Here is a 27,631-nt window from a genome sequence, read left to right on the forward strand (position 1 = left end):
TACAGAGAAACTGTGCTTTTAACCTTGTCCAGGTCACAATCACTGGAAGCAAAAAAAGAGACGTTACTCATGTTCTGGAAGACGGGGCAATTTTTCTAATTCTATGGCATATTAATGACCAACAATGAGTAAGCCCCTTAAGTACCTCATTTATTGTCTTAAATATGAAAATGTTTTAGAGATTAGAGAGGAAATTGTTTGAATTAATTAATAGAATTGGCACTCAGGGGATCTAATACAAGATTTTCAGACAAAAGCTGAGAATTTACAATAACGACATTTCTTTCATGGTTAGAAAATATAGCACCTGTGGGATTTGGAAGCACTCTTAACATTTCAGCTGATGTCTGTTGAGGGTTGAAGAACCCTCTGTAACCATTTATTTTATTCATTGGAGACTTCTGTCAATTACATTATAAAAGGCATCACATTAAAATAGCCATGAGGTTCACAAATTTCATCATGTAAGTGGAATTGGATAACTAGGACAATGAAAATTCAGAATGCAAATGGAAGCTATTAAAGTAATAGTATCATTTGAAAAAAAAATTTTTTGCAGGAAAGGTAATGTGTAGAAAGATAAAAACAGAACAGTGTTGTACATGCTTAGCTTAATCACATTTTTATTTCTCTGTGGGTTATCAGTTGCAAATGAGACTACTCTGTGCTTAAGAGTCCATCCACATGGTGATTCTAACTATTGGCATGGCAATGGAATTTGAAAAAGCATTTGGTTTAATGGTATTATGTAAACACCTCAAAAATGTAAGCTTCAAGATTAGACTAACATGTGCATTTACTAATTCATTTATCTAGCTATTTATAATTATTTCCCAATTCCTACATTCAACTATTGATTTATCTATTTTATGTATGTATCCATCCAACCACTCACTAACTCATCCATCCTTTATGAACTCTATCTAGATTTATCAATCTATACTATATAAAAGCACATCTGATACCTGCATTCTTTCTAACAAATGAACTTTTAAAATGTGCTATATATTAAAGCAGAATTTGCCTTATTAGACCCAATTTGGTAAGCAACACTCAAGCATTTTCATGTGTCATTCCCCACTCTATAATGATAACTTTATCTTTTTCACATTCAAACATCTAAAGTTCAAAGACTGATATGTTCCAAAAATCAAATTTGTTCCAATTGCAAGAGTGTATGGAGATATGTTTTACATAAATTCCATATATTTAAAATCTAAATTTGATAAGTACTGACATGTGTACATACCCATGGAAATATCTCTGCAATCAAGACAATGCATCACCCCAAATTCCCTCATGAACCTTAATAATTCCTCTATCCCTCCTTCCCTACAATGTTCTCCTATCCCATCCCCAGGCAGCTTCTGATTTTTTTCTGTCGCTATAGATTATTTTACATTTTCTAAAAATTTATTTAAATAGAATTATACAATTTGCATTCTTTTCTCTTGCTTCTTTTAATCAGCATAACTACTTGACATAGGTCCATGTTGTAGTTTGTGTTTAAATAGTTCATTATTTTTCAGCTGGCCAGTGTGGCTCAGTAGTTGAGCACTGACCCATGTACCAAGGGGTTGCTGGTTCTAATCCTGGTTGTGGGCCCAATCCCCAGTGGGGAGCATGCAGGACATGGCCAATCGATGTTCTTTCTCATCGATGTTTCTCTCTCTCTCTCCCTCTCCTTTCCTCTCTCTCTAAAATCAATAAAGAAAAAAATTAAAAATAAATTAAATAAATAAATAGTTAATTATTTTTATTACTGTCCAGTATTTCATTATGTGCATATATAACAGTTCATTTACCCATTCACTTATTGATAGACATGGGACTGTTATTAGTTTTTAGCTATGAACATTTATATAAAGTTTTTATATAGATATATGCTTTTTTAATTATAATTTTAGGATTTCCATTTAGGTCTAAAATTCATTTTGAATTGTATGTTGAATATGGTGCCAAGCATAGATCAAAAATAATTTTTTTCCCTTATACAAACAATTTGCATAAACCAATTATTTCAGCAAATTAATTTTTTTTTCTTTATTACTTTTATAAAGAGAGGGAGAGAGAGATAGAAACATCAATGAGAGAGAACATCGATTGGCTGCCTCCTGCATGCTCCCACTGGGGATTGGGCCCACAACCTAGACATGAGTCCTGACCTAGAATCGAACTGGTGACCCCCTGGTGCATGGGTCGATGCTCAACAGCTAAGCCACACCAGCCGAGCAACAAATTTTAATAAGAAGAAAATCTGTAATACCTACAACAATGAAGATAATTTTTTATAAATTTAAGAGACTTTTCTTTCTCCACTGAAGTGCCTATAAACCTTTGCTTATATATCAGTTGCTCATATTGAATTCTGTTCCATGTTTTATTCATTTATCTTTGTATCAACATTAAACTGTTAAGCTATTTAGCTTTATAATAATTCTTGTAGCAGGTAATACTAGTTGCCGGTTTTGGTTTTTAATTTTCAAAGTTGTTTCGGCTAATGTGTGTTCTTTGCTTTACTACATTAATTTTAGAATCAGTTTGAGAATTTCTACCAAAAAGTCTGCTGGCAATCTGAGTGAAATCTTATTGAATCTATAGATCAATCTCTGTAGGATTTACATCTTAAGATGACTTAGTCCTCTAATTTGTGAATATGATATCTCATCATTTATTTAGGTCTTAAAAATCCAGTCATAGAATATATGTCTTTTTGTGGCTGCCTTTTTTCACTTGGTAAAATGTTTTCAAGTTTCGTCTAAATTGTAACATATGTAGGTAATTGATTTCTCTTTATGGCTGAATTTATATTCCATTTTATAGATATACCACATTTTCTTTATCTATTTCCCCAATGGCAGAGATGTGGGTTCATTCCACTTTTGGAATATTTGAATAGTGTTGCTAATGTCATCTGTGTACAACTAATTGTTTGAATACCTGATTTCAATTCTCTCAGGTATATGTACCTAAGTGTAGAATGTCTGGGTCATAGGTTTATTCTATGTTTAGCTTTTTAAAGAACCACCAGCCTGATTCACAGTAACTACACCATCATACATTTGCACCAGAAATGGACACAAGTTTTGATTTCTCCACATTCTTATCAATATGTGTTATTATCCATTTAAAATTATTATCATAGCCTTTCAAGTAGTATCTCATTGGGAGATACTGCTTCATTTGCATTTTTAATGACTAAGGTTTTTTTTTTCATATGCTTGTTGGCACTTGTATATCTTCTTTGGAGAAATGTCTATTCAGTCCTTTGCACATTTAAAAATTGTATTTGTTTTGTTATTGAGTTGTGTTTTTCATATATTCTGAATACTTGACCCCTCCCTATCAGATAGATGATTATAAATATTGTCCTCCCCTTTTGTAGACTGTAGTGTCTGTTGTTTGATGCACATATGTTTTTCATTTTTATAAAGTCCCATTTGCCTATTCAACATTGTTTTTTTCATGCTTTTGTGCTGTATCTAAGAATTAATCAACAAATCCAAGATTTTATAAACCTCTACTCTAAGCTTGCTGAAGTAGATTTTCTCACCCCTGTTTCTTTACTTCTTATTTTATTTTTCCTACAAAACAGCAGGGCTGATCAGCAAGCTCTGTAATCCATAATATGCTTTCCTGTATCTGCATCTATGACTGTACTGATATACTATTTCTGGAAGGAAGCAGTTATGATATAGAATGTTAAACCTGAAGCCAACAGAACACTAACAAATAATATACATTTAATTACTTAGTATGTTAACTTTAAAATGCCAATTTCCTGTAATCCAGAAATGTCATTTTTAGAGACATAGAAATCCCAGTCCGTAAAGATATCTGATGGCATTTACTGAAACAATCTTCATGGTAGAGGGAAAAATAGAAGACTGAATGAGTGGTGGATATAGTGGAATGAAGTACAGTAAAAAAAAAAAAAAGTATAATTTTAAAAAAGAATTAGTAGAATTATATGTATTGAAATGGAGCTATATCAAGAATTATTGAGAAGTTAAGAAAAAAAACAAGTTGTGCCCACCTGGTGTGACTCAGTGGATTAAGCATCATCCCATAGACCGAGAGGTTGCTGGTTTGATTCCCAGTCAGGGCACATGCCCAGGTTGTGGGCTTGATCCCCAGTATGGACCGTGCAGCAGGTAGCCAATCGGTGTTTCTTTCTCATTGATGTTTCTACCTCTCACTCCTCTCCCTTCTTCTCTATCTAAAAAAATCAATAAAAATACATTAAAAACAAAACCAAACAAACAAGTCGAGCAACTATTCTCAGAAGTTGTGAAAGCCCATCTAAAGTAAAAAATATTTTTATGTCAAAAAACTTCCATGTCAAAATGAAATACTTTTACTCGGTGGCATTGGCCCATGAACCGAAGGGTCTCAGGTTTGATTCTGGTTGAGGGCCCATACCTGGGTAGCAGGTTCAATCCCCCTTCCCAGTTGGGGTTGTGCAGGAGACAACTAATCAATGTGTAATCTCTCACACCGATGTTTCTGTCTTTCTCTTTCCCTTTCTCCTTTCCACTCTATCTAAAAATCAATGGAAAAATATCCTCAGTTGAGGATTAACAAAACACAAATGTTCAGTTGATCTAAAAAAGCAAAGCTTCCTGAAAATCAAAACAAAAAAGTGAAGAAAAATCAAGGAAGTTTAAAAAAACCTGGTGCCAAAGAGATGTGACAATCTTAGTGAAGAAAAAACTGGATTTCTGATACAGTGTATATTGTGAGAGTCATCGGATACTAATAATAGCAAGACAGAATTTATCAAGAACCTCAGATAATGTCATTATTAAACAGAATCTATAAAATAATTATGTTAAAGTACTTAAAATCTTGAAGAAAAATGAGAGTCCTATGCTCTTTCCACTCCCCCACATTGTCTCCCATTCATACAGGATTTGTCCTATACCCATCCAATTTTTCACTGAAAAAATAAAAATAAAAGGAACAGTTAAAATACTGTTATGATCAGAAAACAGGTAAAAAAGAATTGAGATGAACAAAAAATGAGTTTGCCACAAAGAGACAGAAAATTAAAGATTCACTTCAAGAATAAAAATTTGAACCCAGGAAGATATCAAAGGGGTATTTTGCCCTTTCAAGTACAATGGACAGGTAAGGTCTCACGTTGACTATAATGCATGAGGAAAGAAAAAATATATATAAGAAATGAAGAAAGTATGAGGATGACTGAGGAGAGTATTCCAAAAAGAGAGGCCTGGGCAGACAGGGAGGAGGCCTGAAGCAGGGCATCTAACTTGTTCTCGCTTCTGCCCGGCAGCTAGAAGGTCTGAGTGAACTGGGAAAGGAACACAGGGAATGAGGAGAGAGAATGGAAAGCACATCAAATCTTACATAATCTTATAGACCCAAGTAAAGATTCACTTCTTAACACTAGCATGGGAAGAGGTTTTAATAGTGAATGGCATTATTCACCTTTGAGAATATGCCACCAAGGGCACGTGCAGAGGACGACCAGGGAAGGAGACATGTCGTGTCCAGGCAGGGCAGGTGATGGCTGTGGCAGGCAGTGACAGGCAGTGACAGCGACAGAGGTGGGCGAGTCACATCCATACTGGATATACTTCCTCAGCAGTGATGCCAGTCCTTGTTGAGAAAGTGTGTCGTGTGTGAAAGATGATTCCAAGAGTTTGGCCCTGGCAAACACAAAAGAAAATACCGACTCAGATAGAGAAACCAGGAAGAAGAGCAGTTCTGGAAATAAATAGCAGCAGCTCAGTTTTGGGCATTTTAGTATTGAAATGTCTTCAGACACTCAAGTAGAGATTTGGGGCAAGCAAAATGAAAATTAGACAAGTCACCTAAAAGAAAGACCAATTAAAATATCAATGAGATAGTGTTTCTAATCCAGAGAATTGGAAAAAGCAAAAACAACAAGAATGGACAATTACCTGAATGATCCAGAATGTAAGAGAAAGCGGGATTGTTATTTTTACTCATTTGAAAAATAAACCATTACAACCCATTCAATAGAAATTGGCAGAATCCAGAAAGTTGCAGAAACTTGTTCTTCATGATCTAGGATTCCATTCCTCTAGCTGAAATACTTTGTAATGATATAAAAAATAAACAAGGACAACCTTGGAAAGAATCAACATTTAAAAAAAAAAATTTTTGCCTTTATTGATTTTTAGAAGGAAAGAAAGGGAAAGGGAAAGTGAGATAGAAACATCGATGAGAGAGAACACTGACTGGCCGCCTCCTGCATGCCCCCCACAGGGGATCAGGCCCACAACCTGGGCATGTGCCCTGACTGGGAATCAAACTGGTGACCTCTTGGTGCATGAGTTGACGCTCAACTATTGAGCCACACTGTCTGGGCAAGAGTCAAGTTTTAAAATATAAACACAATTAAACCTCTTTTAATTATACAGAATTAGTTGATATCACTTTTATAGAGAAAAGTAAAAATCTATTTTTAAGTATAGTTATCTGAACAAAGAAATGTCTTAGAAGATGCACATGACATATTAATTAGTGGTTATTTAAGATGGCAGATTGTGGCGTATATAGTAAGACACTGGATTTTTATCTCCCACTGCATTAATTGAAAAGTTGTTAATCATTAGGCATATTTAGGATTAAAAAATTAATTCTTAAATGCTGTATTTGCAACATAATTGCTTATAAATATTTTTAGTTTTATATTTATTGGCTCCCCTTGGTAAGAATTGATGCAAGCATTGAAAGAGATTACAAACAAACAGTATTAAATATTACTTCTAAATCTACTAAGATTATTTCATGTGACTAGCAAACTTCATTTCCAAAAAATATATTAGTTACTAGAGGTGGGATGCATTATTATTTATTCAACATATTTAGGTGTAAAATGTGATGGTTTTATTCTTAAAGTCCTATCAAAAGTTGTGTGTTTTTTTTCCCCCAATGAAATCAAATTTAGATTTTATTGAATACTGTTCATTGAGCACATAGGTCCTAAGGGATGTTTTGAAAAATAAACCTTTCTATTTGATAATGTATCAGAACTAAATTAGTTTGAAGAAGACAAATTGAACATAATGCTTTAAAATTTTTAAAGGAATAAAATTTCTTTCTCTTTCACTTTATGTTGACATGTGTAAAGCATTCCACAGGGAACGTCCATAGAGATTCATTGCGTGCTAAAAGGCAGGTTTTTGGTCCACAGCACTTGGAATTGAATAAAACATCACAGTCTGAGTGATATCTGTACAAGGAAGGACAGAGCAGGAAAACTGCACCATCCACTTCAGGGGAGTCGGCCAGACAACAACGAATGCACACCAGGTAAGACTGCATGACTGGAGCGCAATGAAATGATGGCCTATTTTTAGCTTATCTTCTTTTTCTCTATTTAAAAAGACATGGCTTAGCTTTATGGTCATGTTTCCATAAAATGATGGCTAAATAGCACCAGCTAGAGCCAAAAACAGAGAAGGCAAGCATCTCTCTGTGTCTCTGCCAGCAACGTCTCTGCTCTTCCCATCCTGGATCTGTTTTGAATAAATCCTGCCAAATATTCAGAACTGTGCCAGACTACACAGAGACTCTTTTATGAACCATTGACCTCTCAGACTCAGAATTATAACCATCAATGACTAGACTTCTAAGGCAGTCCCTCTGGTTCTAAGCTGAGTGAAAAGAAATACTGTCATATCAAGGAATCACTGAACTAGAAAACATTTAAAATGTCATTCAGTTCAATTACACTCTAATTTCTATTTTAAAAACCACAGGAAGGAAAATATAACACTAGTGTCAAATTACTTGGCTATATTGTATTGTTCTGTAAATAGTCATTCTGATTTCTTATAAATAAGAGAAACTTTCTTAATCTTGGTCATGAAATTATTGTAAATCATCTCCTTAATCTTAATCTATTTCTCCCAATCAATCAGTTACAGAATTAGATTCTTTGATCAAATCTCCTTTCTAAATGAGTCTCCCAAATCATGGACTAATTTATAAATATGTCTGTAATTAATTTTTTAAAAATCCATCAATAACATAGTTCACATTTAAATGTTAGGTAGTAATTTTTAAAAGAATAGTAATGTTTCATTTAAACACATTGAAATTGAAATTTTTTTCTCTAACCTTGAAGTTAAAATGCATCAAGTTGATGGCAGGCAAGTTATTTTTTTATTACACATATAAAATCTTTCTCTTTTACACTGTTTTTATGTCTTTGTAAATTCTTACATGTGGATCTCAGAGTACAGATTAACCTGAGAGTTTGCTTCAGTAGCATGTCATTGAGTGACTATAGGTGGTCACATGGCTATGCAACAAGGTCATGGCCATTAATAACTTATGATCACTGTATTTCAGGGAGAAAATGATCTGATTAGACAGATAAACATGTAGGTAAGTGGTCACAATCGCCATTGCTTCAATGAACAGTAAGGGACCATAAGATAAGATGTGAGGCAGGGCAGAATATGTCACTTGTTTCATCTGCTTGAGGAATTTATTTGGGGTTATAAATACGTTCCTGTTGCCTTTCATTGGAAAAATAAATGACAATGTGTTTATTCTTCCTTTCTTCTTTTAGAATGCTATGATGCCATTTGAAGTTTATGGTGGAGACAACAAATATTATTAAAATTAAAGTAATATTTAGAGCTCAGGATGGCTGGCAATGGCAGTCATATGAGCCAAATGTAAACAGACTCAAATTCAGTCATGTTCATAACATCATCGTGAATGTTCATGGATGAGCTAACCAAGGGAAGTACTTGGGTCTCAGACTGATACATGTCTGTGGCAACTAATGTGGCACTTCTGTACAAGGTTATATCTGATTTGTGACCTGCTGAAATATGGCAAGAAGTGGGCAATTAGAACAAAATTTAGTTATACTGAAGAAATGAGAAAGAGAAATTACTTAGGGGGAAGTAAAAAAAAAGGGGGGGTTGTGCCCTCGCTGGTTTGGCACAGGGATTAGAGCGTCGGCCTGTGGTCCAGAGAGACCCGGGTTAGGTTCCGCTGAGGGCATGTACCTCGGTTGCAGTTTGTCTCCGGCCCTGGTTGGGTTGTGTTGGTGGCAACCACTCGATGGGTCCCTTTCACATCGATGTTTCTCTCTCTCTCCCTCCCACTCTATCTGAACAAAATATTGAAAAAAATGTCCTCGGGTGAGGATTAAAAAAAGGTTGTTCTAACAAAACAGCAATTTTTACAGCTGTGTTTTCCAAAATATACTCTATTTTTGACAAAATATATGTTAGGAATAAAAGTAGAGTTTCATAGTCAAGTAACTTAAACACTGTAATAAACTCTGCTGAACGGATTTCTTTAGAACAAGATTGCCATGGATCTGTTATAATAATTTGGAGGAGAGTGATGACTTGGACCATGGTGGTAAAAGAAGCAAATGGTAAAATATTAAAAGCAACATACACTTGGAAGTTAAGAAGAATTTCTGATCAACACTCTGCAGAGGGTGGCCCCAAGGACTTTTCCCCTGAATCCATGGAAGGATGGTATGTTGTTTACAGAAGGAAGATGCGTGGGGAGAGATGTAGCAGGTGGAACAAGAGTCTGGTTTAGAAGATATCAGGTGTAAGTTGTGTATGAAACATCTAAGGGGAGGTATCCCGTGGTCATGGATGTGAATGGTGGTTTGAGAGAAATCTGTGAGGCAGCTGTGGATTTGACACGACCAGCATACACACAGGACTTAGAGCCCTGGATGGGTGAGCGCTCCTTCTCTGTAGCCCTTCTTGAAATGAGCAGAGAAGAGGAGCATGGCAGCTGGATCCCCAGGCCCTCCTAGGTTCACAGACTGAGGAGGAAGAATCTCTGAAGAAAACTGAGGGGAATCAGAGATAGCTGCCTCCCAGCAGCCGGCTGAAGAAAATGTTTTCGGAATAGAATGCTAAGCTTCTGAATACTTAATATTTCGTGGGACAAAACATAGGGAAGCCTTCTGCAGTGCCAAAGGAGGCTTGATCATTAGAACAGTCATTGAGGTTGCTGTGAAGAAGCAGACTGTTGTAAGGAGAGCTGGGTGACACTGTCCGGAGAGGAGCCCGATAAACGCATCCTGCCCTGTGGTCAAGGCATACCCACAGAGAGGGAAACCAGCAGAGGGGATAGGGCACTCACAAATCCAGCAAGAAACCAGTTAGTGATAAAGATGGCATTGAAGGGTATCCGGAGAGCAGTGATTAAGCGTTTAGGACATGTGTACCTAACGAAACATTTTTCCTTTGTGCGTACGACACCTCTAATTAGCCCACTGAATTTTACTGACTTACCGTTTTCGTCTATTCTCAGGAAAGTAGTGTTATGTGGGCTGTAAACATAAAGCCTCTGTTACTTTTTCCATCTTGCCTGAAAGTTCCCCTCACTCCCCCTACTCAACTCACACATCTGATTAAGTATCCAAGTTTCCTTGCACATGTACTCTAACGCTGCTGCAGTAAATAGGGAAGGGTAATCATAATTTTTCTCTCGTCAAATAAAAAGATAAACTATTTTATATTTAATTAACATATATATTATACAAAACTAAATATTATGTAATGAATAATTATATATCACATAATAATTATACATTACTCACTTGTAATTTTTCTGAGTAATGCAATTATGGGGTCTGAATTTTATCCTTATAATACAGATGAAGATATAAAAATGAAAGGGTGACAAAAGCTTCCTTAAAACAAATAAGTAGCAGTTGTATTTCATGATGAGATAAAAAACATAATATTGCATTTTATATGCAGAGTAAATATAATTCCCCCTTTTCATGGATATTTATGTGATGTCAAAAAAAAATCTCACTTATTCCTAAAGCAGTAGTACATTCTGTAAATGCAGGGATTTGGTTTGTTGTCTGGGCTTTTATAAGTGTGAGGCCATTTAACTTGGAGAAACATCCTTCAGGCTGTGTTCCTAAGTATAATGACTGAAATTATTTATATTTATAAGACAATAAATAATATTTTATTAAGCTGATGTATACTAGAAGGACATCAGAATGGTCAGGATCTAGCTATCTCCCAGTATCTAAGACAATTGTTTCTTTTTCTTTCTTGCTTTCATTCACTTATGGCAGATATTTACAATATAGTCATACACCACCTAATGACAGGAACACATCCCAAGAAATGTGTCCTTAAGTGGTTTTGTCGCTGTGTGAGCATCACAGGAAGAGTGCACTCACACAGACCTAGGTGGCATAGCCCACTGCTCACCGAGGCCAGATGGTGCAGCTCCTGGGCTGCAAGCCTGTATAGCATGTTCCTGTACAAAACAACACATCATTGAATCAAGCACAGGAGAAGATGATGTGATCAAGAGACACAGAAAGCACAAGATGTGAGTCAGCTCTGTGCAAGAGGGCACACTGTTTTACAGCCAATGTTTTTTATAAGTAGGAAGAGTATCCTCTAAAATAACAATAAAATATAGTATAGTGAATACATAAACCAATAACAGTCATTTGTTATCGAGTATTAGATACTGTACATAATTGCATGTTATGCTTTTACACAGCTGGTAGCACAGGTTTGTTTGCACCAACATCACCACAAACATGTGAGCAATGCCCTGAACTTTGATGCCATGACGGAGACAGTGTCACTGGGTGATAGGATTCTTTCAGCTACATTTTGGTCTCATGGAAACGGTTCTGTATGTGGTACTCCTTTGTCAGGCAGGAACATTGTTATGTGGTGCGTGACTACTATTTAATCTTGGAAATGATCAACATTCTTCTAATTTCTATCTTATATTGACAATTATAATTTTCTAGCCTTTTATTCCTAGGTAAATTTCAAAGTATAAGCATATATTTTTTGAATTACTAAATGAAAAATAATAATAGGGAATAAAGTGAGCACATCAAAAAAGAACTCCACTGTCAACTCGTAGCCATGTTCTTTCACTATCTGAATCTTCCTCCTTCTGGAGAGGAGCTCTGGGTGTGAGGGGAGGCGAAGGAGCCCGAGGCTCTTGCAGGGGTGTCCCCTCTGATTTGCCATAACATTCTCTAGTCTGTGGGCAGGCATGGCAGCCAAAAACCTCTTCATTCCCTATAGATTCCAATAATTCCTCCGAGAGAGTTAAGATTCTATCTTCTTTTCAAATTTCTCTTTACTATCACGAATGTCTGAGCTAATAGAAGTAAACTATTACTTTAAGCAGGGTACTTTTATACTCTTAAACTTATCTCTGATAAAATAGGAAAACTGTATAACTTGCTTAACTTTGAACCTATAATACAGGACAACCTAAATAAATTTGAACAGTAATTTATTGACTAAACAAGTATTTCGTGAGTACCTGCCCTGTGTTAACTCTTTTAGACATTGGGACTACGAAGTCGGCAGGTACTCGTTACACTTACATTTAGGAGTGAAACTGTATGCTAAGTAAGCAAATGAATAATTATTATAAGTTAAGAGAGTGTTAGGTACTATGTGGTGAATCGCAGACTAATGAACTAGATAAAAACTAGAAACAATGGGGTAACTATTTTGATTTAAGCATTCCTTGAAGGTATCTGATGAAGCGACATTTGAACTGAGACTTCAATGGTGAGGTCAAGATTTGTGGCACTATTATGCTTACTGCATTTGTTACTACAGATGGTTATTCATTGAGATTGACTAGACTGAAACGTTCATACTGAAAATGCTGGTGTCTTTTAAGCTCCAAAATTAGTGGTAAGTCATATTTTGTTATAAGCCATATTTTGTGGCAGGGGGGTGTTCTGCCTATGTGATTTATTTCAGATCTCCATAGTTACGTTTAAATGACCTTGGTTGCCTAATTTCAGCTCTTTGGAATAAAGTTTTTTGTTGTGGTTTCTTTGGGTTCATATTACATACTTCGTATAGTTTTTCTCTCAAGAAACTCTTACAGAACTTGGAAGTTTACAAACAGGAATATCCTCTGGGTACGTGGCAAAGTTATTTCTGTGTCCAGCACTGTTTGTGTCTCATGTCACATTATTAAGCACCTAATTTTTTTTTTTTCCCTTAACTCTGCACTTTTCAAAATAACCATTCCAGTTGTGCTGGGCTATAACATTTATAATTTTGATGGCTTAACTGACTGTTCAATGTGGTTTATGCCATATGAAAATAATAGATGAAACTCCTGTTTGGCATCAATACAAGTTCGAATAGCAAACTACCCATGGTGAGGCATTGTTCACCTGCAAATCTTTCCTTGGCCATAGATACAGACACTCATGATAAAGCATTCTGTTTACTAGCTTTGGCAAGGTGTCTTAGCTATCCAGGTGTCATTTTATGTTTATTTTTTTACTATAACACATCATTCAACAGCATGTTGTAAAGCCAGAACAAACCATTTACAGTTTTAAAACTAGGATTTACAGTGATAATATTAAAAGTTATTATTGATTGGAAAAGTTGATTTTTTCAAATGTGCCTCATAAATACATAAGCACTCAGATTAACTGTTAATTTTTAAGGTTAATTTTTAATTTTTAAGTAATTCCTTTTATAGTCAGATCTTCACTGTTCTCCTGCACAGTGGTTCAACTGAAACAATAAATGAACCCAGATAATTATAATGTTTCCACCATAATCTAACTTATTAATATATGATCCAAAATATTTTGACATCTTTAATCTAAAATCTGCAAAATTGCTTAATAATAATTCTCTATCTCTCTTTGTCCTTCTTTCTCATCCTTTTATTCAATGTCTTCTTTCCTCTCTGCTTTACATCTGTTATTCAAATTCTTCCTATTAACCTTCACTAATTGGTGGCCTGACATTTGTATAATTTAAAACACAATTAAATAAACAAAAGGAATCTAACTGAGCAGAAACATGTTATCAGGGGCTCTACTGACCTGGGCATTTTTATTTCTATTCTTATAATTTTCACTATAATAATACTTATGTAATGTAATACTTATGTAATGTAATGTAATAGTTATATAATGTAATACATACATTATATATGTATTGGAGTTAATGTATTTTAATAATGTGTTCAAGTACTTTTAACATGTACTGATTGGAAGTGATAAAATAATTTCTTATGGTAATAATTCCACATTCTGAAATCACATACATGAACTATAGAGAAAAAGTATTGATGAACAGTGTAATATGTTTTTTTCTCAGAAAAGAAATTGAAAACTCTTGGCATGAGTAACAGGATAGAGTCTCTCATGATAGCACCTTTTATTACTTGCTCTCTGGTCATCCCTTGTTATATGTTGTATGCAGTCTGGTCCCACAGTCTCTTCTACTGGGATTGTGTGTCTTTATATTTATGTCTTTTTTTCCTCCCTTCCTTTATTTTTATTTTATTTTTTTATCCTCACCTGAGGACATTTTTCCATTTTTTGTTCAGATAGAGCAGGAAGGAGAGGGGGAGAGAGAGAGAGAGAGAGAGAGAGAGAGAGAGAGAGAGAGAAACATTGACATGAAAGGGACACATCGAGTGGCTGCCACCCGCACGACCCAACCAGGGCCGGGGACAAACTGCAACCAAGGTACATGCCCTTAGTGGGAACTGAACCCTGGTCTCTCTGGACCGCAGGCCAACGCTCTAACCTCTGAGCCAAATAGGCCAGGGCCCTCCCTTTATTTTTAATCTTTATGGCTGCAAGTACTCAATTGACTTTTCTTATTGTCTTTTTGTTGTTGTTGTTGTTGTTTTTATCCTCACCTGAGGACATTTTTCCATTTTTTGTTCAGGTAGAGGGAGAGGGAGAGAGAGAAACAGAGATAAAGAGAAACAACGAAACCGCAACCGAGGTACGCGCCCTTAGTGGGAACCAAACCCGGGTCTCTTGGGACCGCAGGCCGATGCTCTAACCGCTGAGCAAAACTGGCCAGGGCAGTCTTAAATGACTCTCCAGGGAAGCTTCTTCCTACAACTCTATACCCTAAAATATTTGTAGCTACTCCTTGAGTTAATAAATTCCCTTCTCTTACCATCAATTTCCTCTCTCACATGACCGAACTAGCTTACTTAATTAGGGTGATGATTAGAGACAATTCATATAAAGCCCTAGAATAAAGGCATACAACGAATTGTCATTATCTCAATTGTTAAAGGAAGCAAAGGGTGAGGAAAATGGAAGTTGAATTTTACATAAGTGACTTTGTGCAAGTTAATCTGCATTGTAAATGAAGAGGATTTTTAGTATGCAGATTCTGAAGTAAACATCTGTAGTTTCTGAGATGGCACCAAAGGAAAACTATTTCAGGATACAGAATTTCTGCTGCTAAAGATGACTTATTAATTTATTTAAATATGTTTTATTGATTTTTTTTTTTTTTTAGAGAAAAAGGAAGGAAGAGAGAGATAGAAACATTGATGTGAGAGAGCAACATCGATTGGCTGCCTCCTGCATGCCTCCTACTGAAGATCAAACCCACAACCTGTGCATGTGCCCTGACCTGGGATGGATCCGGGACCTCTCAGTCCATGGGATGACGCTCAGTGCACTGAGCCACACCGGCTGAGCTAAGGATGACTTTTCAACCATTGAAATATTGAAGTGAGTTCAGGAGCAATGAATAGTGTAGCTGGAAATTTTTCTCCTTTTTTGCAAAATAAAGTACTACACATCTTTTTTCTTGTTGTTGTTTTGTTATCTAATAATAAGCATATTCAATTTACTTTTTAGGAAGCTGACTATACACATGCATAGGTACAGTGATCACAAACTGAAGTTATGTAACATTCAGTAGTATCAGCCCTGGTCTCTGCATGGCGTATGTGATTGTTTCTTGGGGCAGGTGGCTAAAACTGGGACCCTCAGGGAATTGGATCATTTGATGTGGCGAGTGAGCAATTTTGAGGTAATACCCTCTTAGAACAGCACAGGGAAATTTTTCACTGTGGATAAAATGAGTTGATGGGCTCCCTGGAGGTGAGAGGAGATAGAAAGGGAAGGTTAAGGTTTGGAAAAAGTTTAATAAAATCAAACTTTATCCATTACCTAGTTTTGCTAGAAACTATTTTCTATTGACCATCACACCTAACTTCTGAATCAGATAGAAAAATTTAAATCTACTCTACTTTAATTCTTTCAACACACTCATGACCCTTAACTAGAATGAAAACCTCAAAATGCTAGTTTAAAAATAAATAGAGCATATTTATTGGGCAACTGGATGAAGAAGAAAATAAAGGGTATGAACTGTTGATCCCTCATGTTTCTTCTTATGTGTGCTGACTCAGCATTCTCCCTAGCAGAGGTGTTCCTGATCCCTTAAAACTGGGTTAAGATTACAATGGCCTCAGCATGAGCTCCCTGGTAGATTAAAAGGACCTGAAGCTGGGAACTATGAGTCAGTGCTGCCCTGTCTTATCAACAAAAATCTATCATTCTTTATTGATAGATCAATATAAAATATAACTATGCCCCTCCCTGATATGTTTTAATTTCCAACTTCAACCTTTTAAATATATTTTTAGGGTTTTTTTTGTTGCTATTATTATTGTACCTTGTTTCTTTTATGAAAATTCAAAAATATTTTCTTTATTAAATTTTTTTTTCTTTTTTGATTTCTAGGAAGAGAGGAGGAGAGAGGGAAAGAAAGATAGAAACATTGACAAGAAAGAACATCGATTGGCCACCTCCTGCATGCCTCGGGCATCGGGCCCACAACCTGGGCATGTGTCTTGACCGGGAATCAAATCAGCAACCTCTTGGTGCATGGGTTGACGCTCAACCACTGAGCCACACCGGCTGGGCTCAAAAATATTTTAATAATCCAGCCCTGGCCAGTTTTGCTCAGTGGTTAGAGCATTGGCCTGCAGACCAGAGAGTCCTGGGTTCAGTGTCCGCTAAGGGCACGTACCTTGGTTGCAGTTTGTCCTCGCCCCATTTGGGGTCGTGTGGGTGGCAACCACTCGATATGTCTCTCTCACATCGATGTTTCTCTCTCTCTCTTGCCCCCTTCTCTCCTGCTCTATCTGAAGATAAATGCAAAAATGTCCTCTGGTGAGGATTAAAAAGAATATATTTTAATAATCCACACTCTACTATATGTTATAGTTCATGTTTTATCATTTTACTAGGCTATATTTTTACTACATTTTGTCAATACTCTCATGTAATCTGTTTTATTTTCATCATTTAGTAGATATTTTTATAAACTTAAATTTATTTTTAAAACATACTTTTTTGAGATTATTCTAAAAAATATTATAAGAATGCTTTGTTTTCTGAATATTTGTGGATCCAAAATGCATTTACTTTTTTTTTTTTTTAAACAAAAATACGTTTTTATTGATTTTGGAGAGGAAAGGAAAGGGAAGGAGAGAGAAACATTGATCGGTTTCCTCTCTCATATGCATCCAGCCACTGTGACCAGGGATCATGCAGCCTGGGCATGGGCCCTGACTAAAAGCGAACTGGCGACCTTTTGGTGCACAGAACAGCACTCAGCCAACTGATCCTCACGGGCCAGGGCCACCCTTTATTGAATGATGTCATAGCTATGTAATTTATTCTTAAATTACCAACTACTTCTTTCAATAGTCCACTATTAACTCCTTGATTTTTATTATACTCAGTATTGCATGTGAAAAGACTGATGATGTCTTGTTCTCTTTCCAAAGTATATTTTGTTGTGTCCTTCCGGTAGCTTTGGCTTTTATTTTTCTTAATTCTTTAACCATTTTATTAGAATATCACAATAGAAAACTTATGTGATACTTTTATGCACCCAGTATTATAAGGAATTTATATAAGAACAAATTTGTTTAATTCCTTTAAAATACTCTATCAACTAGATAAAGCAATTTTATACATGAAAACACTGACATACTGAGGCATTAAGGAATTTTCCAAAGCTCATAATGGTGGAGCAGAAAGTTAAACCTACTCATCAGGATGTAGAGTCAGTCTCCTTGACCATAGCAATACTCACTGGCTGAGCTGAGTTTCTTGATTCCCTTGCATAAATGGCTTGTGTTCCCTTTTTGCCTATTTAAGTCCGGTGTGAGATTACTCCGTCCTCAGGTGGTTATGCCTGTTGAGGTAGCTGAGGACTTGTGTGCAATAGAAGAGAGTAAGCTCTCTTTGTTGTTAAGTTTTATGGAATTCAGCGTGGGAAGCTCTGACCTCTGGTCGAGGTTTATAGGGGGCAATATGTCTACATTCAGGGATAAGAAGGGACGAACACCTCTCAGTACAAACAGCTGCCTGCAATCTGCCAGCATTGTTAGAGGCAGTAGAGGCTACAGGAACAATTCCGCAGAGAGAGCCCAGCCCAGTTCATGAGCACTAGTCCAAAGCATCTGAGTGATTCCCCCAAATCCTGCTCCTAATGGTGGGATCAGTGGTTTACCTACCTACTTCCATTCTAAGTCTTTATCTATGCTAAGAATGGTTGTTTCTCCCCTCTGGCCTATCTACCCCTTATGCACAATTGTCCTCCATATCAATAATATGCATCACCTACTGGGTCACACTTCAGCGCCCCCACAGGTTCCTTCCAGGTTCCGCCAGTGGCTTACTGCTGTTTTTGTGCCTCCAGCAGGATAAAGGAAGCAGGTAGTTAGGTTTATGGGTTCCTCCCAGAATCCCTATCACTCATCAGTTTTCACAGAGGCATTGGATGTAACAGCCTTGAAGTTCATAAATTTACATAATGCTTTATGACTTAACTTATTTTTCAGGAACATTTTATTTTTACTGTATGCTGGCTATAAAGACCAAGCCCCAAGCATTGTATTACACTTTTAAGCAGTAATATAGGTTTCCCATTAAAACAAAGTTATTCATTTCGTAAAAATTTACTGCAAACAGTGTTTCTATAAATCCAGGGCAACAAATAGTACAATCTCAAAATATTGCCTGGTTCCAGTTGCATAATATTTCCACTTGATTGTGAAAGATACATTTTTATTTACTTTCATGTTCTGTTTCTCAGGAGGTCCCATTTGTCCCTGGTGTAATTTTTTTTATAACAAGGAAAGAAACATGTCATTCCTCTTCAAGCATATGGCTTGCTGGGCCTGATGATCCGTCAGACCCGGGAGCTTGAGTGCTGCAGCTTCATGGTGTGAGTGTGGTTTTCAGGAGCTTCCAAGTAATCCTACTGTGTGAAGTGTCCGGTATCATATGAGTACGTTAGAGAAGAAATGATTCTTTCCTCAATAAGAGCTACAGACTTTACTTTTCACTCCTTTTTGAAGGATTCCTTTAAAATTTCTTCTTGCTTTGAACACATATTTTGGGTAGCAGGCATCATTTTAGGGTTGGGCTTAACACAAAGCGCTCAGGGGCTTCACTTTATGTAAGTGAATAATTATTGTCATGTTGGCAGTTCTCCATGGTGTTTTCCTTCGCTCTTATTCAGGTTGGATTTGTCCCCAAGCAAATACAACTGACCGGCATTGGAGACTACTTCTATATGGTCTACTTATGAAGAAGATACCAGATGGATTTATTTTTCTCTATATTTAGTACTACCAATTATATTTTTAACCTAAAATTTTCATTTGAACAAGAAAATTTCACTCAATTTACTGTTTTCCACTTTGGAAATTTCTGTTTCTGGTGTTTACTTTTGGCTGGGTGTTTACTAGTGACTCTACTTAAATATTTGGGAGGAGTTCTAGTCAAGTCAACATAGATTTAATGAGTGTTTACTTGGTTCTTAAAAAGTAAAGTAAAAAGTGATGTTAACCTTCCTGTTAGGAAAGAAACTATCATTCCAAAATGAGAGAGATATTAGCTTAAATTTGCATAAATATTATATTACAAATTCATATGTAATTATATAATGTATGTTTATATATAAATATATGATATACAATATATAACACAACATAATATACAAACATAATAGAGCATATGTTGTATATGTTATATATTTTATTTATAAATATAGTGATGCTTTTAAAAAATAATACAAGGGCTTTTAAAGAATAAAAATATAGCGTGAGCACAGGTCAACTCTGTGGGGAGAGCAGAGTAGGAAAAAATGAATGAGTTTTAATATAATTTTTGAAGATGGAGGTGTGTACGTGGACAAGAATAATAAAAACATTCCAAAAGGAGGAAGAGCAAACTCAAGCCCTAATGTATGAAATGGCACCAGAGACGTAGACCTGTGGCGTGCCCGGTCCAGTCTAATCAAGCTGGGCTACTGTTTCCTGTCCCTGAGGGATGCATCCTGTGACAGGAACCAGATGAAACAGATGGTTGCTTACATCAGGTCATTCTATCTTCCTGACAGAGCAGATATTTTAAGTGAGAATTTTATGAAAAACACATTTTTTTTTTGTAAGAAATGAAGTTTATTGAATGGAAATTATATTTAACTACCTTAAATTTACTTTAAGTATAAAGATCCATGCATCAGTTTTTAATACTAAATACTGTGATTTCATTATGTAGTTTTAATTTCTTCTCACTGACTACTGAATTGTATCACCTAACCCCAAGGCCAAAATATAGTTTCTTAATACAACAATGGAGGTGTGAACTAAAAATGGTTAATATGATTTCTGTGTTTGATTATAATTCCTTTATGCTAAGATTTTATACTTTTGTGCCTCCTTTTTATCAGAGCTCACATTCTAAATTTATCGCAATGCATTTATTCAAAGTTTAAGTACACGCGACTGTACATTGCCATGTAGTGCTTCTCCTCAGATCTTCAAATTTAGATTGCCTCTTCTATTAGTTACTTCAGGAATTGAGTTCTTTGTGTGGTGATGTGGAAAGTGAACATCAAAGTGTATCTTGGGAATAATTTACTATGTACCACAAGTTACATAAGCACACAACCTAAGCAACTAACTGTAATTCCAATAAATATTCATGGTCATCGAAGACCAGCTTGTTCCTCTATATAAATATAAGAGCTGTCAGTGAGGTGGTCTGTGAATCCCCTATCAACTCGGTCTTTATGGAATTAAATGTCTGTCTATATTATTAGATCTACTTATAAATCAATGTCTACTTTCATAGTAATGTCCTGCTTTTGTTGGGGGGGAGGGGTTACTTTTGTCCTGAAATACAAGTTGAAAGGATTCATTGGGCAGAAACATAGAAGCCTTAATACTTTCTACACAACTCTATTAAACAACCAGTTTATCTACAAAAACTCAGGCATTTTTTCTTGCTCACTCCTTTCAGTTCATTATTATTTATTCAGTATTAGCACTGTCTTGGAAATATATTTTTTAGCTGAGATAATATTGCTTCTTCCTGTTTATTGAATGTGCAACTTGACAGTACAGTGAATGTCCAAAGCTGCCAATATAAATGCACCACTATGCAGTAGTAATATCTAAATTGCAATGTGACTACAGTCATTAGATCACATTTATAACTTGTGAATTAAAAAAACTGATACAAGTCTTTGAAATGCAGTGCAGTTACTCATGTTTATACTATAGTAGTTTAAAGAGTAGCTTAGCTGTTGACCCCTCAGAAGAAAAAGGTAATAGATAAATCGACGTAGGATATCTTCAATAGAGAGAAGTAACTACTTTCAGGGGCATCATGAAATAGAGAAGGGACAAAAATAACCAAAAACAAAATGTGTAAGTGGCAAATAATAAGATTATCATTTATCTTATAGTAGAATAACTGTGTTTGTACTTAGGCAATTATCAAATAGTCTATCTATTGTATGATGTATGTTGTTTAAAACAGAATGTGAGATTTTTGTCTGCCCCATGCCAGATATTTTTCATTACAAGATTGAAAGAACAGTAGGGATTCAAGATGCTTTGACTGATTGTCTCACATTATAACTTATTCAATTTTTATTGAATTTCTTACCCTTATGTTTCAGAATATTTATTTCCTTGTCTCATTATCATTTATCCTTTATAATGAAATTTATAAATTTATCTAAATGTCGGTGCTCTGTAAATACCTCTCCTGTTATTTTTCTCTATAACTCCTGCATGTCAAGGGTTCCTAGAAAACGTTATTGTTGTGCAGTAAAGTCTTACATTTTAGAATTATACCTTCAATTCTGAGTTAGAGAGCTTTTTCCCCTGTTCTGGCAGGGTAGCTGATTCAGGATGTCTGATGGAAAATTATAGCTATTCATCAATGAAGGCGAGGGAGTCATCTTTTATCGTAAAACCTTAGGCTTCTGGATGATTGTAAACTATCACAGACAGAATTACTCCCATTGTACTCCTCAGGGGCGTCTTGCTTCTCAGAAAAGAAAAACAGAGATAGTAAAGTTTGTTTGTTTCTTAACCACTCTCTATCTGGAGACTTCAAATATGCCCTTGCTTCAGATTTTAAATCCTTCTCTCTCAGAAGCATTAAATTGTGGGATTCAAATCAGTATGACTTATAATGTGGTCCAGTCTACTGGTGAATGTACTGTGTGGTATGTACCCAGGAAGGGCTTTTGTTTTTGAATGGATGTTGTAGTTTGCTACTGGGAGATTAAAGGGACAAGAAAGAAGGTTTTCATTTTGCTTTTATTTATATATATATTTTTTTTCTTTAAGGGTAGGTGGCTTATATATAGCAATTTATCTGATTAGCTACCCAAGAACCATAATAAACCACAGTGTTTCTTCTACTTGCAACACTGAAGATAGTCTCCATTTTTATAGAAACTCTTGTATAACAACCTATTTATTCCTTTAATTGGCCTGGGAAAGTTAATGGTTTTGCTACAAATGATTGACATATTGTAGCTTAGTGTTCTTTCTCACCATATTTCCTCTCCTAGTCCCATCTATTTTTATTCTCAAAATGTGCAAATCTAAATTTTTAGTACTCGTAGGAAAAAATAAATTGTGTCATCATAATTCAAGAGAAATATAATTTAATATTAAATAAGTAAATATAACTAATTTTATGCCTGAAATGGGTGTCTCCTCTTTTAAAAGAATGTTTGGAAATTTGGTGTAAAAAAACAAATTTTATTTCAGGTTAGAAAATTTCTAAAGTCAAGACCCAACCAATTTTACTATAAACTAAAGGAATACAACTTTACTGATAATAACAATATTATCATATGTAATAAATGGTATCTTAAATTTTAATAGTTAACAAGGTTTTCCACTCCAGCAGTCCAGAGCCATCATGGAATAAAACTCAGTAAAACCAGAGTGAGAGGGAAAAAAAGTAAAGAGGAGCTGCTTTATATGTATCTGGCCAAGAAAACAAACTTAAGCTGATTGCAACACCATGGTCCTCAAAAATTCATTTAAGACAAATAACATTTATGGGTGTCATTTATCAACAGCTGACACACTTTTTCAGGTATTAGACAATTTCTAATATTTGGCTTTAGCCACACATATCAATTCAAGATTTGTTCTTCCTTATAGACATTTTTCAGACAAGAAATTCCTTTTTAAACATTTATTCAACGGCCCTGGCCGGTTTGACTCAGCGGTTAGAGCATCCGCCTGCGGTCCGGAGAAACCCGGGTTCGGTTCCCGCTAAGGGCATGTACCTCGGTTGCAGTTTGTCCCTGGCCCTGGTTGGTCGTGCGGGTGGCAGCCACTCAATGTGTCCCTTTCACATTGATGTTTCTCTCTCTCTCTCTCCCTCCCACTCTATTTGTGCAAAAAATGGAAAAATGTCCTCAAGTGAGGATAAAAAAAAATAAAAAATAAATAAATAAATAAACACTTATTCAACAAATATATATTGAGCACATCTTATGTTCCACTCAACCAAGATAAAAATAGATAACAATACCTTTCCTCAGGGAATTACATTCTAGGAGATGTAATAGGTATATATGTTTTTTCATGTACAAAGACAATTGTATAAGGTAGAGTTTATTGTTTCACATTGACTATGAAAAACATTATGATACATAATTTTGACATTTATTCTAGTTCTAAAAGTTTTTCATTCCCATTTCTCTTAATTCCTTATCACCGATTTTAATCAAGATTATGTTGAAATGCTTCTTGTATTCTTATGGACTGTTTTAAGTTATTTCTGAAACAAAGTGAGCTAAAAAATATAAACAAAATCCCTGTGAACAACATCACACCACTAATTTGAGAGTCAAATTAAATCAAATTAACTGAAAATTTATATTCCTCATTATCTTGGGCATTGACATTTTCACAAACTACATAAATATATATATTTATATCAAAGAGGCAGGATCATTCATGATAGAAAGCTTTACTACTGTAGAAGTCAAGAGAACTGGGATTGATTTATTTCTCTTTTATTGGTTTTATATTTAATCATGCATTAAGCATGAGCACTACAGGTTACAAATTATAAAAACCTATTTTTACCAAATTGAATGCATACATTTTACATACCTTTTTAGTTTATTGCTGATATATGCTAATTAATTTATTATTTTGCTCTTTTTTAGATGTCAAAGTTTCCCCAAGTTTCTTACACATATTGCTAACTTAATTGTATATTAACTAACTTAATTTTATTGATTATTAACCAAAAGTAATGCTAGGTTATAGACAGTATTATTATCTTCATTTGATAGATGAGGAAAGCAAGGTTAAGGGAAGCTAAGTCAGTTGAGTAGGTATCGCAATAGTAAGTGACAGTCCTTAGATTTGAACACAGACAAACATCACAGCTAAAATAATCACTACGCAGCTCCAATATTCACTCTGGGAGAAATGGGAATAAAAAAACATTTGTATTGCCCTGGCTGGTTTGGCTCCGTGGTTAGAGTATTGACCCGAGGTCATGGGTTCAATTCCCAGTCAAAGTCATGTTCCTGAGTTGCAGGTTAGATCCCTAGACCTGGTTGGGATTGTGCGGGAGGCAATCAATCAATGTGATTCTCTCATGTCAATGTCTCTCTCTCTCTCTCTCTCCCTCCCTTCCTCCCTTTCATTCTGTCTGGGAAGCAATGGAAAAATATCCTCGGATGAGGAAAAAAAATGTATGATATATTCAAATGCAGATATACTTTTAAAACATATGTTTCATACAACAGGTGACAAATGAGGCAAAAAAGTTTAGCCCAACTAAACTTCTTTAGAGTAAGAAGAGAAACTCTCTTTGACGATTGTCTAAAGGGGCATTGAGGGGCTGGGGAAAGTAGAACAAGTCTTCTCAGAAAGTTGAAAGATAATTAAGGAAGCAATATAGTTGAATCTGGTGCACAAGAGATAATGGTCTTCAACTGACAGCCAGCAAAGAAATAGAGAGCTAAATTCTACACTAGCAAGGAACGTAAATCTGTCAACAATCTGAATGAGCAAGGAAACATTCTCTCCTAGAGCTTCCAGAAAAGAATGTTACCATCTTACGTACTTGCTATCTCCCCATGTTGGACTTCCAACTTACAGAATTATAAAATAAGAAGTTTGCATCATTTTAAGCTCCTTAATTTGTGGTAATTTATTATGGCAGCAATAAAAATCTAATACACTACCTGAAGAACATCCCTTCACAAGGGCAGGTAAACTATTTGTCTCTTCTGTGTGTAAGGGATTGTATCTTAGATATGTCAAGTGAGAATTTTATACACAACATAGCTGGAGCATGGTTACTGCACTTGAGAAATTCCAGAATGAAAAGTAGTTATCCTGGTTTTTAAGATCATTTAGAAAAGACATTGCAAATCTTTATTGATATATATTCTAGCAAATAAAACTCTTATTAGAAAAAGCTTGTCTCAGTAAGAAGTATTTCAACTTTATATAATTAAATTTTTCATAAAATCATAGAATGTTTGAGCTGGAGGCATTTGATGATAATCACAGTCATTTCTGTAATTTTAGAGGTGAGGCTGTGGAGGCATAACAATTGTGTATGTAATCTTTAGTTATCCAATTTAGGAAATATGTTTTCAGATTCAAAACTGATTTTTCCTTAGTGTCTGTGTTTATTTATGTTCTATCATCAAGTCATATAGAGAGCTCAACTCTGCCTCAAAAGGGTCTTCTCAGTCCTTATCTATAGCCTAACTGTAGAACCACACACTAAAGAAAAGTGTGAACCATAGAAAACTACTGTAATGATTTATGGTGAACATGATTCATTATATTATCACAAAGATGGGAACAACAATCTGTATTACAAGGGCTATATGGCCTGCACTTCTCACGTCATATTTTAGGAACCTTAAACCCAAATTGTGACAGGTATGCATAAAGGGAATTGATTTAAACTCCCTTATAAATGCAAATGCATTCATAAATTTAAGTCTGCACATATATTTTACCACTGACTTGGACTTCTGAACAGTTTAAATTTTCTTTCAAACTTTCTTTTATGAATTTTTATACTTGTTTTATATAAGTGGCTCCGTTTTTTTCATTAGAGACGCAAATGCATCCTTAGGAAACTTACATAGATGGCAGAAGAGTTTAGTAAGTTATCTTTGACAGATAAGAAAATCTTTATAAAATAATAATGAAAAGACAGATGAGTATCAACATACTTTTTCTCTTAGTCTTCCTCAAATCACTGATAACAGATTTAAAGTACATCACTTATTCTTTCCTCCAGCTTATACATAAAATAGGGGGAAAGGTAGGGGATAGCATTCCAACTGTAGGATTCCTGAACCTCATCATTATTCCACTAATTCAGGTAGGCATCTGACATAAAACCAGATTGGAATCCAGCAGTAAATCATTTCCATGTTCATAAATGCAACTCTTTTTGAGAGAACTGGGTCAGGAAAAATTCTTAATGATAATTTAGGTTCAAAGTCCTTGGTGTTATAGTCAAAGTCACTGTAAGTGTATATGATTGTCGCCTTTTTGAGGCAGTATTTCTCTTTGAATAGAAGGCTGTGTGTGTGTGTGTGTGTGTGTGTGTGTGTGTGTTTTAATTAATCACAGTGATTTATAGATGCTGTGAAGTATCAATGCAACTAAATTAGAAAGTGACTTTGTATGACACTTGATAGTTCCCAAATTTTCTAAAGTAGGCCATAAGACAAATATACACACAGACATTTTAATATGTAAAATCATAATATTAAAATATACTACAGAAGTTGTTTGTTCCTCTATTATATTTTTTATAGCCAACTAATTATTAAAATGTTTTTCATCACAGAGAGTTAAGATGGAGGGAGAGAGAAAACGCAGTTTCTTCCAAAAGAGTTGGCTCTGTCATCTTTGTAATTGGTAAATGAATTCAAAAGCAATTAGCAGTCTGAGGAATTTTGATGTTGCTGGTGATCATAGAGCTATTTAATGATGATGATGATAATGATGGCAGCAGCTATTAGTTATGAAGTGCCCTTGTTAGGCCAGGCTTTCCAAAAGTTCATCTCATTTGATAGAGAATTCAGTCATGGGAAATATGGAATAAAATGACATTGATTATTAAGATAAAAACTAAGAAAATATCTTATTAAAATTTGAGACAATACAAATACTAAAAATAATCTCTGAAAGTAACTCCATTAATACAAAACTACATTACTAGCAATAGTTTTATTATCAAAGCAAAATCATTGGTGAAGAGAAAAATAAGCAAAATCATGTTAAATATTGAAAATATCAGGAGTAATAATCTTTTTGAAGTAGTATGGGAAATCATAGTGATAAAATCTTAGATTTTTCCAATAATAGGAAAACATGCATAATTTTCAAGTTATTGCTAATAAGGTGAATTTGAGGAGGGTAATAGAAAACAAGTAGGTATTAAAAGTAGACAGGGACGTGGATAGAGCCTCCACAATGTAGCAGGTAT

The 27,631-nt window shown here is 35.2% G+C and overlaps 1 long non-coding RNA gene across 1 annotated transcript in view; it reads right to left on the bottom strand.

The window, feature by feature from the left end:
- Nucleotides 1-4,175: 4,175 nt before the first annotated feature.
- Nucleotides 4,176-27,631, bottom strand: part of LOC118624341 — a 51,420-nt gene continuing 27,964 nt past the window's right edge. Inside the window, exons 2-3 of the long non-coding RNA XR_004958353.1 lie at nt 5,452-5,672; nt 4,176-4,219 (exon numbers count right to left, since the gene is read on the bottom strand). This is a non-coding gene — a long non-coding RNA (uncharacterized LOC118624341). The remainder of the gene's footprint in view (nt 4,220-5,451; nt 5,673-27,631) is intronic.

Source organism: Molossus molossus, unplaced genomic scaffold, assembly GCF_014108415.1.
Source record: "Molossus molossus isolate mMolMol1 unplaced genomic scaffold, mMolMol1.p scaffold_m16_p_10, whole genome shotgun sequence".
In the NCBI taxonomy this organism is placed as follows: domain Eukaryota; kingdom Metazoa; phylum Chordata; class Mammalia; order Chiroptera; family Molossidae; genus Molossus; species Molossus molossus.